Below are 14516 nucleotides of genomic sequence, written 5' to 3'. Positions count from 1 at the left end.
GTTTTGTCATGGGTAAAGCCAAGATTTCTTTCCTCACTGTCAGCTTGTGTTCTAAGTAGATAATTATGCCTTTCAATTAGCCTCGGCAGTTCCCTTTTTATTTATTGTCTTGGATGCTAATTAGTATAGTCCCTGCAAAAGTGAGCTGGTTTGGAAGATATTAAATGGCTATCCTAGTTATAAAGCATGGTCAGAACTCCAAAATTTTCATGTGCTCTCTCCTCCCTTTCTTTGCATATTCAAATACTATCCATTCTTCATGACAATGCTTTAATTCATGTTGTTACAAAGTCTTTCCAGGGTTGAACAGTAGGTGGTCACCTTTGATCTCTGAATTTTTTAGAATTTTATTTGTATGCTTCTAATGCTCTATCATCTTGAAGTTTGTTTCCCATAGTTTGCTTCAGTGTTTCTCATGGGGCTGGGGCACTTCTACTCTTTGACATGTAGAATTCTCTCATGTTGGAGGATGCTCTGCAGTGCTGGATGTCATGGAGTCCTCCAGCAACGTGACAATTCAGTACATCTTCACCCAGTTCCAACCTACCCAGCTGCCTGTGAAGGATAGAATTCACATCCCCCACACCAATTATAAACCATAGCTCAAAAAAGGCAAAATTCAGGTTTGATTTATTTTTGCGTCATTTCTCTATCCATTACCACTCACCCAAATGATGGGATTTAATAATATTAAAATATGTTGTGGACATCTGATATAGATTAGCATCTCTGTCCCAAACTAAGAGAAAATGGAAATGCTGAAACTGAGATGAGAAGGTACCCAAAACTTTAGCAAATCTGGCCCATCTGTATACTCTTACATTTTCCCTAGAGTAGATATGAGTAGTTAAGCAGAGGTGGGGGCCCTGGCAGGTGATTGGGACAGTCTGCACCACCTCCATCCCATATGGTGGGATGCTGTACTAGGGACAGAGGCTTCCCTATTGAACAGAATGGTCAGTATTGGGATTACTGCCACTGTTATTCTTCTATCCTCCTTTATCTACTTCTCTCACTTCTATTCAAAGTAATTATAATAACTAACACATCCTTGATGGTTTCTTAGGTGCCAGACACTTCTCTAAATTTTATATGAGATTAAAAAATTGAATCCTTGCTACACAACAATTCGGTAGATAGTGGTGCTCTTAACTCATCCTTTTACAGTGGAGAAACTGTAAAAGGCTCAGTGAGGCTACATGACCTGGCTGAGTTCAGACAGCAAAAGTGGTTGAGCAAGGATTGGAACTCAAGGGGTCTGACTTAGTTGCTCTCTGTCACCACGAGAAATGCTACCTTACATATGTGGCAGGGAGAGTCCAGATAACTGCTCCTGTGTCCAACTCAAAATGATCTCAGTCTTTCTGGTTGCTACACATTCTGATCTGAGAATTCATTACTAAACATAGCAATCAAGCTTTGGAACAAATAACAATTTATTATCATTTAAATTCATGCTTTTGCTCAGACACTTTATTATCATTTAAATTCATGCTTTTGCTCAGACACTTTTTCTTGTGTTCTTCAAAATTGCTAAAATCAAGTGTTGAGGGAGAGATGAGAGAAAAAGTTCAAACCTCTTTCATTCTAGACTCATGATCTGGTCACCAAGTTTGCAAAACTTCTCATAATCCTCTTGCACTTACAGCATAAGCATGTGTCATATTCATAGTTATGCATTTTCTTCCATTCATTAGGGACTTTTGGTGACATGCATGCATTTTCATTTGTGCTTAGAGAGGGCAATGCAGGGTGTTGGCACACAAACCTATACAGGGAGATAATATTATGTAGTCCATTGACAAGCAAGGTGATTTAGTAGTTAAGAACACTGGCCTCTGGTGCCTGCCTTTGTGGGTTCAAATACAGGCTCCACAGCTTACCAGCTGTGTTATTTCATATAAAACACTGCCTCAATTGTCAGATGTCTAAAATGAAAGTAATATTAGTAGGTATCTCAGAGGGTTGTTGGGGGCATTTATGAAATAATTTATCAAACACTTAGACCTGAGCCTAGCACAAAATGACTACAGTTAATTGCAGCATCACTTCAATGATGATGTCATATCCATGGACTGCATCTAGCACAGAATGGAAAATAAAGTTGTCCTTAGTTTCTATTATAAATGGAGAAATCTAAATGAGCAGCCAAATTGTCTTTGATGAGGTGAGATGGAAGCAGCCAGACCCATGTTTGAGCAATGGTTGGGAATCCAATGACCCTCCCTGTGGTTCTAGAGTCCCTGGAGCCTGTGATATTGGGCAGGTGACTACATTTCTCTGCCTGGTTGCCTTGTCTGGAAACGGAATGAAGAAAGGATGTTCATGCTCATCAAAATCCTAAAGAAAATTCCTGTGAATGAATAAGTGCCAAGCATTTTAAGTGGAGGACAGGCAGTGCTGTTTTCTTTGGGGCTGGATGTTTGATTCTCTTCCTCAGATGATGCAACCTCTCCAAGGATCACGTTGCAAGGATCACGTTGCTGTCGTTTTCCTCAGAAACAAATACCGGCGGTACTTTGAGGAATATAATTTGAGAACAAAAATCACTCCATTACAGAGGGAAATGTAAAGCTGTCTATTTTCCCTCTGTGACATTCAACCATTAAAGGCAAGAATTCCATTTTATTGGCTTCTTGTAATCAAGATGATGTGACCTTTACAGGATTAATATCTCATTCTTTTGCTAACTAATTTACTCTAATACACAAGAAGATGCTTTATAGTGTGAAAAACACCTTGGGGTATTGGGATTGGATATAATAGCCAGAATAAAGCCATTACAGTTGGATATATAGGAGGAGTAAAATCTTAAATAAAAATTTGTAACTATGGGATATGGAAAATTTCTTTTTCGTTAATGTTGGAGTTTTGCTTTTATTAGTTCTTTGTTAAAAGAGCTGCTCTATATTTTGCAGTAAATTTTTGAGGGCCTCTACTTTACTTAGGTTTTTGTCATCTTTACTGCTATTATTCGTATATTTCTTCCTTATACAAAGCCAAATTAGGGCGCCCTATTGTAGGCTCAATATTAATTTGTATGTAGCCATAGAAAAACTCTAAGGAACTATATCTGCCCTTCCTGCCTCATTAGATTGTGAACTCACCCAAAGTAGCCAACTTCTGAATGAATCTCTTTATTCCCAGGGCCAAAATAAAGTGCCTGGCACATAGCAGATGATCCATTAGTGTGTGATAAATAAATAGTGATTTTCCTCTGTGCTTGAAAAATTCAGGATTTACATTTCATAAGACCCAGGTAGGATAAAATTGTCTACTCTGCAATCACCAGGAACATTCTTGCAATGTCTAGGTATCCAGGGTAGCAATTACTTCCACGCCAGCCCACAGACCCTAACTTCAGTCATCCTTACATAGTTTTCAGAATGATCAATCTCCTTTGTGGTCTCTTCTGCTTCTTGAGTGGTCTATCTCCTGATTCAGATAATAATAATAAGGACAGCCAATTGATCTTTTTTATATAACCAACCACTGATCTCAACATATTCCATGTAATAATTCTAGTCCTCACAATTCAACAGGATAGGTGGGGCAATTATCTCATTTTGGATGAGGATGTTAAGGGCTGAATTTTGGGTTTTACCTCAGATGAAGTTCTACCTGCTTCATTATTAGTTGCATTCCCCACATGGACAGGTTGAGGGAACTTGGGCCCTTCACCCTTTCTTCTCTCCATGCTCTGTTTTGGTGATCTCAATTATTTCCATTCATTAAAAAGAATCATCATGAGTGGGGCATGGTAGCACATTCCTGTAATCCTAGCAGCTGGGGAGGCTGAGGCGGGAGGATAATGAGTTCAAAGCCAGCCTCAGTGAGGTGCTAAGCAACTCAGTGAGACTTTGTCTCTAAATAAAATACAAAATAGAGCTGGGGATGTGGCTCAGTGGTTGAGTGCCCCTGAGTTCAATCCCCAGTAACCAAAAAAAAAAAAAAAAAAAAAGAATCATCGTGAGTATCTGTCCCTGATTTATGTCTACTGTCACCTGTACTCCTTCTTTCCCATTAAACTTCCTGCTTGATCTCTGTCTCAGACATCTCAAGCTTAACATATCCTCCTCTGCTTTCCCCAGATCCCTTCCCAGTCCATCACTCTTTCCTGGGGAATGGAAGTGCCTGCCTTGGCATGAGGCTGGGAATCTACTTTTTGCTTACCATGTTGGATCCTTTGGCAGGCCTTGCCTGACTTCTCTCCAAAGCTGCCAAATCACCTTTTTATAATATCTCCATCTTCACTGCCACGACGATTGTCTCCACACCTGCAGCTTCCCACCAGCTTTCTCTGTGTTCACTATTGTTTCCTCTTTAATGTATTCTGCACACTGTAAAAAAGAAAGTTCTTAAAGTGTAAATAGCTGGGCTGGGGTTGTAGCTTAGTGGTAGGGTGCTTGCCTAGCATGTGAGAGGCACTGGATTCAATCCTCAGCACCACTTACAAATTTAAGAAATAAAAATAGTTTATCATATACTTTTAATTTGCTATTGAAACCAAAATGAAATAATCCTTAAGTAGCTTTCTCTGTGTTTAGAATCACAGCTAGACTTTTGCTCTGCCATGCAAAGATCTTTTAAGTTCTGATCTCTCTGTATCTTTGTAGTTCCACTTATGACTTTCAATGATATTATTTTACTTTATTTTAAAAATCTATGTTCCTTCCTACAGCATAAGATCTTTGAGGGAAGGGACAATTCAGTTCTGTATATTATTGGATTCTCATCACCTAACCTTCTTTCTGACACATGATAAGCACATGAAAAACATTTGGTAAATATATGAAAACAACTCTGTCCTGTTTTCCCCCATTCTACACCTGAATTTAATGTTCTATTATTTTCTAGTCTTTCCTTTCTACTAATTGCTACACTTCCTATTGTACTAAGGATATTAACTAGAAATCTTTCAATATTTTTTTCTTTTGACTTTTCACTTTTTCTATCTCCGCACCTTGAACAAAAGGATACTCCTCTTGTGTTACTTACCAGACTCCTACACAAATTTTCAACCTTACTTTCTATTTCCATCTCAAGACCTGGCTCCTTCAACCCATCGTCCCCTCTCCAAAGCCTTCCATCTTTTCTTCTGTATATGGCTTTTTGTCTTCTCCCTTCGACATAGCCAGGCATCCTCCACTCTGCAATGCCTCCTTTGCCTAACATCTCATTCCTTTTTCCCTTTTCTGCTACACCACCCTTTCCCACTAATCCTTTAGTGCTATTTTTTTTCCATGCAACTCTGCAAGACAAATGCATTTTTTCTTCTGTTGAATGTTTCTTCATGTCACCAATGATCACCTAGTGGTCAAAACCCACTTCAACCTCATCACAGTCATGCATGCCCACCATTGACCACAATTTCTGCTGTAAAATTTCCACCCTATGTTTCCCAGAACTCTAGGTGATCCTGGTTCTCAGTCTTCTTCTAGTGCTAGGATCAGCAGTTTTGTGCCTTCTTGATGGGATATCTCTTTTACTGCTTCGTTGGTTTGTATTTCTTTCTTTCTTTCTTTTCTTTTTTTTTAGAGAGAGAGAATTTTTTTAATATTTATTTTTAGTGGTGCTGAGGATCGAATTCAGCGCCCTGCGCATGCCAGGCAAGCGTGCTACCGTTTGAGCCACATCCCCAGCCCCTTAGTTTGTATTTCTTCATCATAAATCTTACCCATCGGATTTTCTTTTGGTCTCCCACCCCAACCTCGTTGACTTCTGACACAGTTTGGACTTTCCATTCTTCTGCAGTTTTCTTGATTTTGCTTTTGTCATTGTGATCTTTCAGACCCCCAAACACAAGCCTTCAAGTTGTCTATTTATTGTCATTATTCTACTTCTCACTAGTCCTCGGACTGTACCATATACCTTAGCACATGACAAGCACTCGATGAGTGTTTGTTGACTGAACTAGAGAACACTACAGAATCTCACCTCTAAATTAGTACACAGCTATTAAATGGTCACCATCTCCCCAATCAGAATCCTCTCCAATTATTCTTCACCCTACCTTATAATGTATTGTTTTTTTCCATTTTCATTGTCTAGACTAGTGCAGGGGTGGCAAGCTGGTTTTGTTTTTTAAGTCAATCCTATTCAATGACAATTTCTGTCTAAAGTGTTAGGAAGGATTCTGAGGTCCTGTTAAGGTTTAGTAGGAGAGAATGTGATGATCACTTAGTAATAGCTGTCAAAGATCCAGGAAGAAGAAATGTAGATGGATAAAAAAATTTGTACTAACTTTGTTCATCTATGCCTATAGGATAAATATTTGTGCTGTTCATCAAGTGTAATAAGAAATCAAAATCTACATTTTGGCTCATATTTCATAGCTCATACCTTCTTTTCATCTAACATTTTTAGTTATTTACAATTGCCAATATTTTGCAAAACTTAACTTGTTCTTCAAAAAAATCTCCTAATTTTTCAGGCTATAGTTGCTTATATACTTTCCCAATATAGAAATGTTAAAACAATTATCTTACCTCCTTTTTCCCTTCTCAATTTAAATTCATCCCTTCCCACAAAGTCTTTGCAGAACATTTTAATCCAGAACAGTATCTTCTGAAGTTCTATGTTGCAGGTTCTGGAAACTGATCATGTATCATTTAAGCACACACTCCTTGGAATGCCTCTTGGTGCATTTTTGTGTGACTCATTAAGAGAGTACTTTGTGTAGTATTAATTTTCTTTTTTTTCTCTATCTTCAGTTATTTTTTCAGGGCTTCTACATGCCTGGCATATATGCAGCTTGTTTCCATCTGCATACTCTGTGTAGAAATCTCCTTGGCTAGAGGATCGTTTATCTAACCAACTGCCTTTCCCAGAGCAGGTGCTCATGACACATTATGGATTTGAATTAGATATTTCTTGGTCTTTTATGTGTTTTACTCTATGCTTTATGATTTATTATGTACATAATTCTATTTTGTCCTTGAAAAAAATCTTACAAGCTATTAATAACTAATATCAAAATTTCGCAGAAGCTATGAGATTTAAAAATAGTGAAGTCAAGAAACTTGTCCAAAACAAGTAATACTGATACTGACTTCTGGACACCTGGTTCAAATGAAGATGAAACACTAGAAAAAAATTCTTGAAAATGCATACCTCATTCCTAAATAAAAGCCTATTCCTCCAAGGAGCTATCACAGCATGCTATTTGGCCAATGGCTATTGTGATAAAATGACATCAGAGCCTCAGCATGTACAATAAACATTTTCAAATAAGTCTGCTAGCAAAGTGAAGTCAAAGTCTTGTCAGGTATTTCTAATTCAGGATCTCTACCTGGAGAACACAGACTATGAAGCCAGGGTATTGATTGGGACTTACCTCTTCCAAGAGATGGTGTGTTCTTCTATTATTCTGAATGCAAAAAGAGCTAAATAGCTCCAAGACCCTTAATTCAGGTAGAGTCAGACTTATTTGAGGACCCACTTCATAGATCAGCCTGTACTTTTGGGAATACTTCCAAGTCAATTGGAATCTATGTAAAGAACATAGACTCCTGGAGATATTCAGAATGGAGTCTCTCCAGATAACTGTAAGCTCTCTGTGTTAAGACTCAAAATCTCTAGAAGACCTTGTAGAACAAAGTCAGGCCTGGGCAGTGCAAGAAGGCCAAAGGTCCCATCCAAGAGGCTGCAGGTTGCCCCTGAATGCCTTATGTGTAATTTAACTGCAGCCATCATAGATCCCCACTTGGGGGCGCCAAAATGATGCCTCTGTTTTCTCTTATTTATTTCTCATGGCAAGAATTATTTTACAATGAGATGAAAATAATTCTGTATGTAATTATTTTAGTATGAGGACAAGTTTGTAATGGTTTATATTTATCATTCACTCACAGGTCCTGCTTTTAATGCTTGCAATCTCTGTATTAATGAACTAGAAATTGGTTGCTTCCAAGAGGAGGTAATGTCCTCCTGATGGATAGTGCATTGGGCCAGGAGTCGGCCGACCCAGGAGCCAGAACAGAGTCAGAGTTAGAAGGGACTTCAGAGGTTATAATCTGACCCTGCTCATTCACAAATACCCTCTACAATGCCCCTGACAAGTGATCATCCACTTCCAGTTCGGGAGGACCACTGGGTAATTGTGTGATTAGGCAAACCACTTAGCAAGTACATTATAGAATCACAGGATGATTGAGCAGGAAAGGACCTTGGAGATGAGCTGGTCAACCCCTTGACTATGTGATGAGGGTCAGTAAGGTCAAGTGACTTACCTCTGAACGTTAACAGTACAGCTAGAGCTGTGCATCCTGATGTCCAAGTCAGTAGGATCCTTCCACCATGGCAAGTCTCTATTGGTTCAATGGAGGTAGTCACTACTATTTTCGAGACGTCAGCACTTTGCAAATGAAGGCTGCTGTTGCTGCTGAATATTCTGATTATGGAGTTATGTTAAAAGCTAGAAGGGAGGTGGCAATGGTTGTGGGCCCAGTTAGAAGTCAGTTCAGATCTAGCAGCACCCCTAGGACTTGATGGTGTTAAGCACAAAAATAATCCTATCTTCTTGAGGACCCTCAAGAAGGTGAAAGGTGATGGCAGTAGTCATCAGAAATGAGTGTGGGGGTTTTGTCTTCCTAGTGATATTGATGTGCATCAGTATTAGAGGAGGTTACTGGTTAGTTTAAACTATTCATTCAGATTTCATTATTTAGTCCATTTGTTCAGGCTTATGTCTAATATATAAGGGACTTTAAAAATGCATACATCTCCTCCTCGAACTGTGATACTTTCAGCCCAGCTCCTTATTTGAACAGCTTGAGGACTAATTTGAATCACACTTCACTCGTGGGTGCTCAGAAGAGTGTGTGATATCTTAAGGAGTTGCCTTCCAGAGATTTTAAAGATGTTTTAAAATGAAGCACATCAGAATTCTTCAAATTACATATGGTTTAATCTAGGAAAGGACAATCGAAGCCTTCATTAAAATAGATTTATTCCAATTTCATATGTGGAAATAAATTTTCTTGTGATAACTCGGTATGTGCCTATCCAGATTGTAGCATTTCCTACTTTCTAAATTAAATGTTGCTGGATGTGAATCTTGGCCCCATGTTGGCATATATTAAAAGGCTTAGTCATCATTATTGTAAATATCCCAGAATTGAGTCAGGCTTCATCAGAGATTAGAAGTAACTTTATTTTCTTCTTCCTCTTTTTTTCATTTCTCACTTTGATTTTCTTGTACCTCTTTTTTTATATTTGCTTACTATTTTCTTTCTTTTCTCTATTCCAACCTTTGTCAAGAACCTAAAGCTCTCTTTTGTTGCATAAAAACCTAGCATTCTCTATCCTAAATTAAAGGGACAGTGTGGAGACTTTATGTAGTGAAAAGGAAAGAGCCTTACTACAGAAGAAACAATTTGTGTTTACTTTTTCTTTTAACATTTAAAAACGCATCTAAGTTAATTATTTTTAGATCCACCTACATAGAAGGAGAAAAGCCTAAAGCGATTCAGTTTCTTATCCAGCATCACAAAAATAGTAAATGGTAGAACTGGGATTTCATCCTGGGCCCTTCCTACTCTGGACCCTACCTATTTTACACCACACCACCCTCTCTCATGTGCTCGACTTAGCATCAACCAAGTACTTTAAAAAAGAAAACAAACAAAACCATATGTATCTTATATTCTGTCACTAAAAAGGCAAGAATTCTATATATTTTACCTTTCTGGGGCTACTCTGCATTTCTTTCTTCATGAGGTAATTGCATTTCTTGAATTATACTAAGATCCTATGACTGTTTCCTTCCTTCCTTTTTTGGTACCACAAAATCACAATAATTGTTAACAACAAAAAACTAACGAAGTATGTTATCTACACCGTGGTCATCTAAACTCCTTTGAATTAATGCAAGTAAGAACAAATCTATGGATGTATTTAGCTTCCTTATGAGAATAGCTAGAACTGCATATATAAATCAGTCCACTATTTGGACTAATTCTTATTATCAATTATACTGGGGACCCAGGGGAAAGTTCCAGATATCACATCCCATACCAATTGTCATTACTAAAAGATTGCTTTGAAAAGAAAAGCATTCTAAACATTTATCAGAGATCAATAATTTTCCTTTGAGTTTGTGCTTTGGTACACACTGAATTCTACCTTGCATCATTCATCCATGTATTCAGCAAAAGCTCGTCAGACATAGAGTCCATTTAGAATTGTGAAGCCAGGCAACTCAGGCAAGTTACCTAGCCATTTCCTCATCTGTGAAAATGTAAAATGTAATAAAAATATTATCTGAAGTTGTTTAGTATTATGCTTATAGTGATAGTTTATTTTAATTTATGGTGATATTATTAGTTTATCTATTTGCCTTTTGTAGATATTAAGCATACTGAATGCAAGAAATATAATATGAAGCACTACTGTATACCCCATGAAATCTAACGCATACTGGGCACTGAAGGCATTGAATGAACAAGGGGTTTCTACTATGCTACATATGTGGAAAGGAAGCATGAATTCTAAAATTCAATACCCTGCAACCTATAATGAATATCAATCAATATTAGTTCATGGAGAAGGATATATTTAATTCTATCAAATATAGGATCTCCTCTATACAAACCAAGTAACTCATCTTTATGCTCTTTATAGCAATCATAGAACTGTCCAAACATTTTTATTCAGACCTAAAGGGATATCTCAGTGGATGATTTCTAGTCCATTTGGTCCTTAAAGAAAATGAAAGAAAAGGGAGAATTTCCCATTTCAATGACTTTGATATCTCCCCTGATTTTGAGACAGAAAGAGCATCAACTTGCCATGCCATTGGGATCCCATCTGGAAAAGAGGTTGTACAGAGCAACAATGCAATGCAAAATAAAATGAGTAGATAAAATATTTGATATTGTCACTATTACCTTATGCCATGTGGAGTAAAAGGGCAAGGACCTGCATTGTGGAAGTATTCCCCATAAAACATAATTATGCTGATTGGATGAAAGTTTCTGGAAATCTATGTGGGTGAGCTGATTTTTGGACTCCCCTCCTCCAAACAAGTTCTAGTGGGTTATCTCCCCCTGCCCAACTGGAGGCAACAAAGATGGTAGCCATGCCACCATAAGTTCCCCAACAGTCAATGCATGGCAGGTTGTGCTTCTCTTATGGGGATACTGTCTGATCTTGTTTTAATGCAGACATCCTAGATTATAATAGATACCCTTTTGGTATTTTTCCATCAGTGTTTCAGGGATTATCAGACTGATTTATTTCCCATTGTAGGAAACAGCAGATATATTCTCTGCCATGCACGTAGCATATTATGGGAGGGCATTTACTAAAGACATGATATTAAATTCTGTTTTTTTTTCTTTTACCAAGATTTAATTGAAGCCCAAACAAGAATAATTGGTAGGCTTTCTTTTTGCCCATTTTAAGGGAGGAAAATGATATTTTCTTTTTCTTTTTTTTAGCGTGCTATATTTTTATTAATAAATTTAAAGTTTAAATTTTAATATACATGATATTGATATACATATCCATATTGAAATGATTACTATAGGTAGGCAATTTAACATATACATCATTTTCTATTGATATCTCTTTTACTTCTGGTAAGTACACCTAAAACCTACTATTTGATCCATTTTCAAGTGCAGTATAATTTTATTAACTTTAGTTCTCTGCTACACATTACATAACTCCAAGTTTGTTCCCTTGACCTTTATCTCTTTATTTCGTCCCCTTCCCCGTCACCATTCTACTTTCTATTTCTATGTGTTCTTTTCAAGCCTCTTTATGACATATACTTACACAAAAAATTGTGAGTTCATTAAAATATCAAATCAATAGTGCAGGTTACACTTGGTTATGACAGAACCATAGACATCATAAGTAGTGACTATGGTTTAGAAAGTTGATCAATAGCAGCAGATAAAACAGCTACATGGATGAGCCTGGAGGACATTGTGCTAAGAGAAATGAGAAATAAATAAAAGCACTGCCTAGAGTCACTTATATGTAAAATCTAAAAAAAAAGAAAATGATATTTTCTATTTTAAAGATCTGTAAACAGCACAGCTAATAGGGGGTGGACAAAAAAAAAAAAAAAAAGCAAAGCACTAACTTCTGAACTTTAGCAGAAGCCTATATGTCAGGATAAAGAAAATTATTCATAAGGACTCCTTCCGATAGTTTTTTCCACTACAACAAAATGCAGCCCTGCTTGTCAGCCCATCTGTATTTTCCCTTCATCTAATAAACTGGCTAGGCCAGAGCTGCAAAGGAACATTATAATATTGACAATGTTGTTGGAAATCCATGTGCTTTAGAATGAATTAACTTTTGCTGCACTGCTGAACATATGAAGAAAAATTGGCTCAGCAGAAAAAAAAATCATCTTAACCCATTTTTTGCCAATGAACTCAATGCAGCAATCAAAATGAATAAGATCTGATACAGAAGCTAGTATATTTGTCCCCGATAAAGAAGCCCATCTTGACATATCCTTAGGCTATAATACATTTTAGGAGCTTTAAGAAATATCTGGGCAGGTCTTGTACTGATGTGAATGGAATTGCAAGTAAAACTGTTACCAAATAAGCAAGTTAAGGGGCACTGCAGAGGTTAATTTATTGGTCATGGTGCAAAAACTAAAATTGAAGTAACTATATGTCCTCATTTATAGTATTTAATGTCCACATTCAGCAAATATAACAATACATGTTTCCACAAGATTTCAGGTTCTCAGCTGAGGATAAATTGCATCTTAAACTAATTTTCCATCCCACACCTCCCAGGATATCTGTTAAAGAGAATGTGCTAGAATTGGTTTGTGCCCTATCTTTTCTGTTTTACCCTTACTGCTGTCTTAGTTTCATAAGAAACATCCTTAATTTTTGCCTTAATCCCCATATGGACAAACCTAAAATGTAATATTTGATTAGTATAATGCACCTGTCAATGCACATGTCATGTAACAAATAGTATTTATATATAATAGTAACAAATATATATATATATGTATATATATATATATATATATATATATATATATATATATATATATAAAATAACTTCAGGTTACAGTGCGAAGTGTTTTGTATAGATTGTCTTTTATTAATTATTATTGTGATTGTATAAATTTATGGGTATAGTGTGGTAATTGGATATGTGTATACAATGTATAATGATCAAGTCAGTATAGTTATCATTTCCATCTCCTTAAATATTTAAAACAGTGATTAGCAAATAATTTGATTAGCAAATAATAATTATACATATTGATTATGCCAAACTCAAAAGTCAAGAGTCATATGTTGTTTCTCATATGTGGAAGCTACAGAGAAGGTAGGAGAAATCTCATAAAAATGAAGGGAGATCAGTGGAGAGTAGAAAGAGACCAGGGGAAGGGTGAGGACCTTGGCTACTGCTGACCAGGATTCCAGTGTTAACTGCCACACTGAAGTCTGTGCTGGAGGCTGGCCTGGAAACTGGCCCCTTTCTTTTTGTCCTGCCTATGCCCTTCATCCCCAGTTTTCCCTGTCACCTAGTCTTTGTCCCCTGCATCTTCCCCTCATGACTCTCCCTACTCACTAGAACTAGACAAATTCTCTTCTCTGAGTTCCTCAATGGAAACTGAAATGAACATTAATCATTTAAAATGGGAGGAAACTAAGAAATCAGAGTTTTTCTAAATTTGACCTCTTTGAAAGGATCTCAGACTACACTGTTGGTCATTTGAGGATGAAATTTCTAGCAAGAAAATCTATATTGAAAAGAACTTGTGGGAAAAATGAAAGTAGTAAGTCTACTTCTATAGGAGGCTTTAAAAAAAATGAAGATATAACATTTTATGCTGAACCAAAATATCTGGATATGCTGATCACAAAGCAATGCCTTGGATTCAGATGGCCCTGACTCAGAAGATCCATGACCTTCATTGGTATTTAACAGTGTATGAGATATTCAAAATTACTTAAGATCTCTGCTTCAGGGTTGTGTTTTGTTTTTTTAAACCTACAAAGTAGAATTAGTGTTAGTTTTATCTTTAGAGATATTAAAAGATTCATAAGAAAATATATGTAAATTTTGTAAGATCATCCCAGGCTCATGGCAAATGATCAAGAAATGTTATTGGTTTTATCTTCTCATTCTGATGGATATCACAGTCAGGTTCATCATCTTTTATGCCGAAAGTCGTTGGAGTTCAACCTTATGCCATCAACACCATTTAACCTAGCATCATCAGAGGTCCCCTTGGTAGGAATTGTTTAGTCTTGCTCTACAATTCCCGTTTCACCACATCAGAAGGAAGCCATTTTTTACATGTTTCTTACATTTTATGAAACAATGGCTGTTGCCCTACAAAGTGCTTGGAATAATTTATAAAGGAAAATAGTTGAAATGAAGTGTGTCTCCAAGTCCTGTGCATTTTTCTGATTGCCAGTTGGGATCCTGCTATGACGTTTGTGAAAAATGGTCTACCCTCAAAGAAGTAGAAATGATTTCCATAATTATACTGAGTGCTGTAAAAGCCTGAATGATGT

General features: G+C 36.9%; 1 long non-coding RNA gene across 1 annotated transcript in view; it reads left to right on the top strand.

Moving 5' to 3' along the window:
- LOC131424795 (uncharacterized) overlaps nucleotides 1-14516 on the top strand; it is a 178634-nt gene that overhangs the window by 150612 nt on the left and 13506 nt on the right. The gene's annotated exons all lie outside the window — the stretch shown is intronic.

This window comes from Marmota monax, unplaced genomic scaffold (assembly GCF_021218885.2).
Source record: "Marmota monax isolate L192 unplaced genomic scaffold, Marmota_monax_Labrador192_F-V1.1 WCK01_AAM20220418_F8-fsc00063, whole genome shotgun sequence".
Taxonomy (NCBI): domain Eukaryota; kingdom Metazoa; phylum Chordata; class Mammalia; order Rodentia; family Sciuridae; genus Marmota; species Marmota monax.
This window is presented reverse-complemented; position numbering and strand designations above follow the sequence as displayed.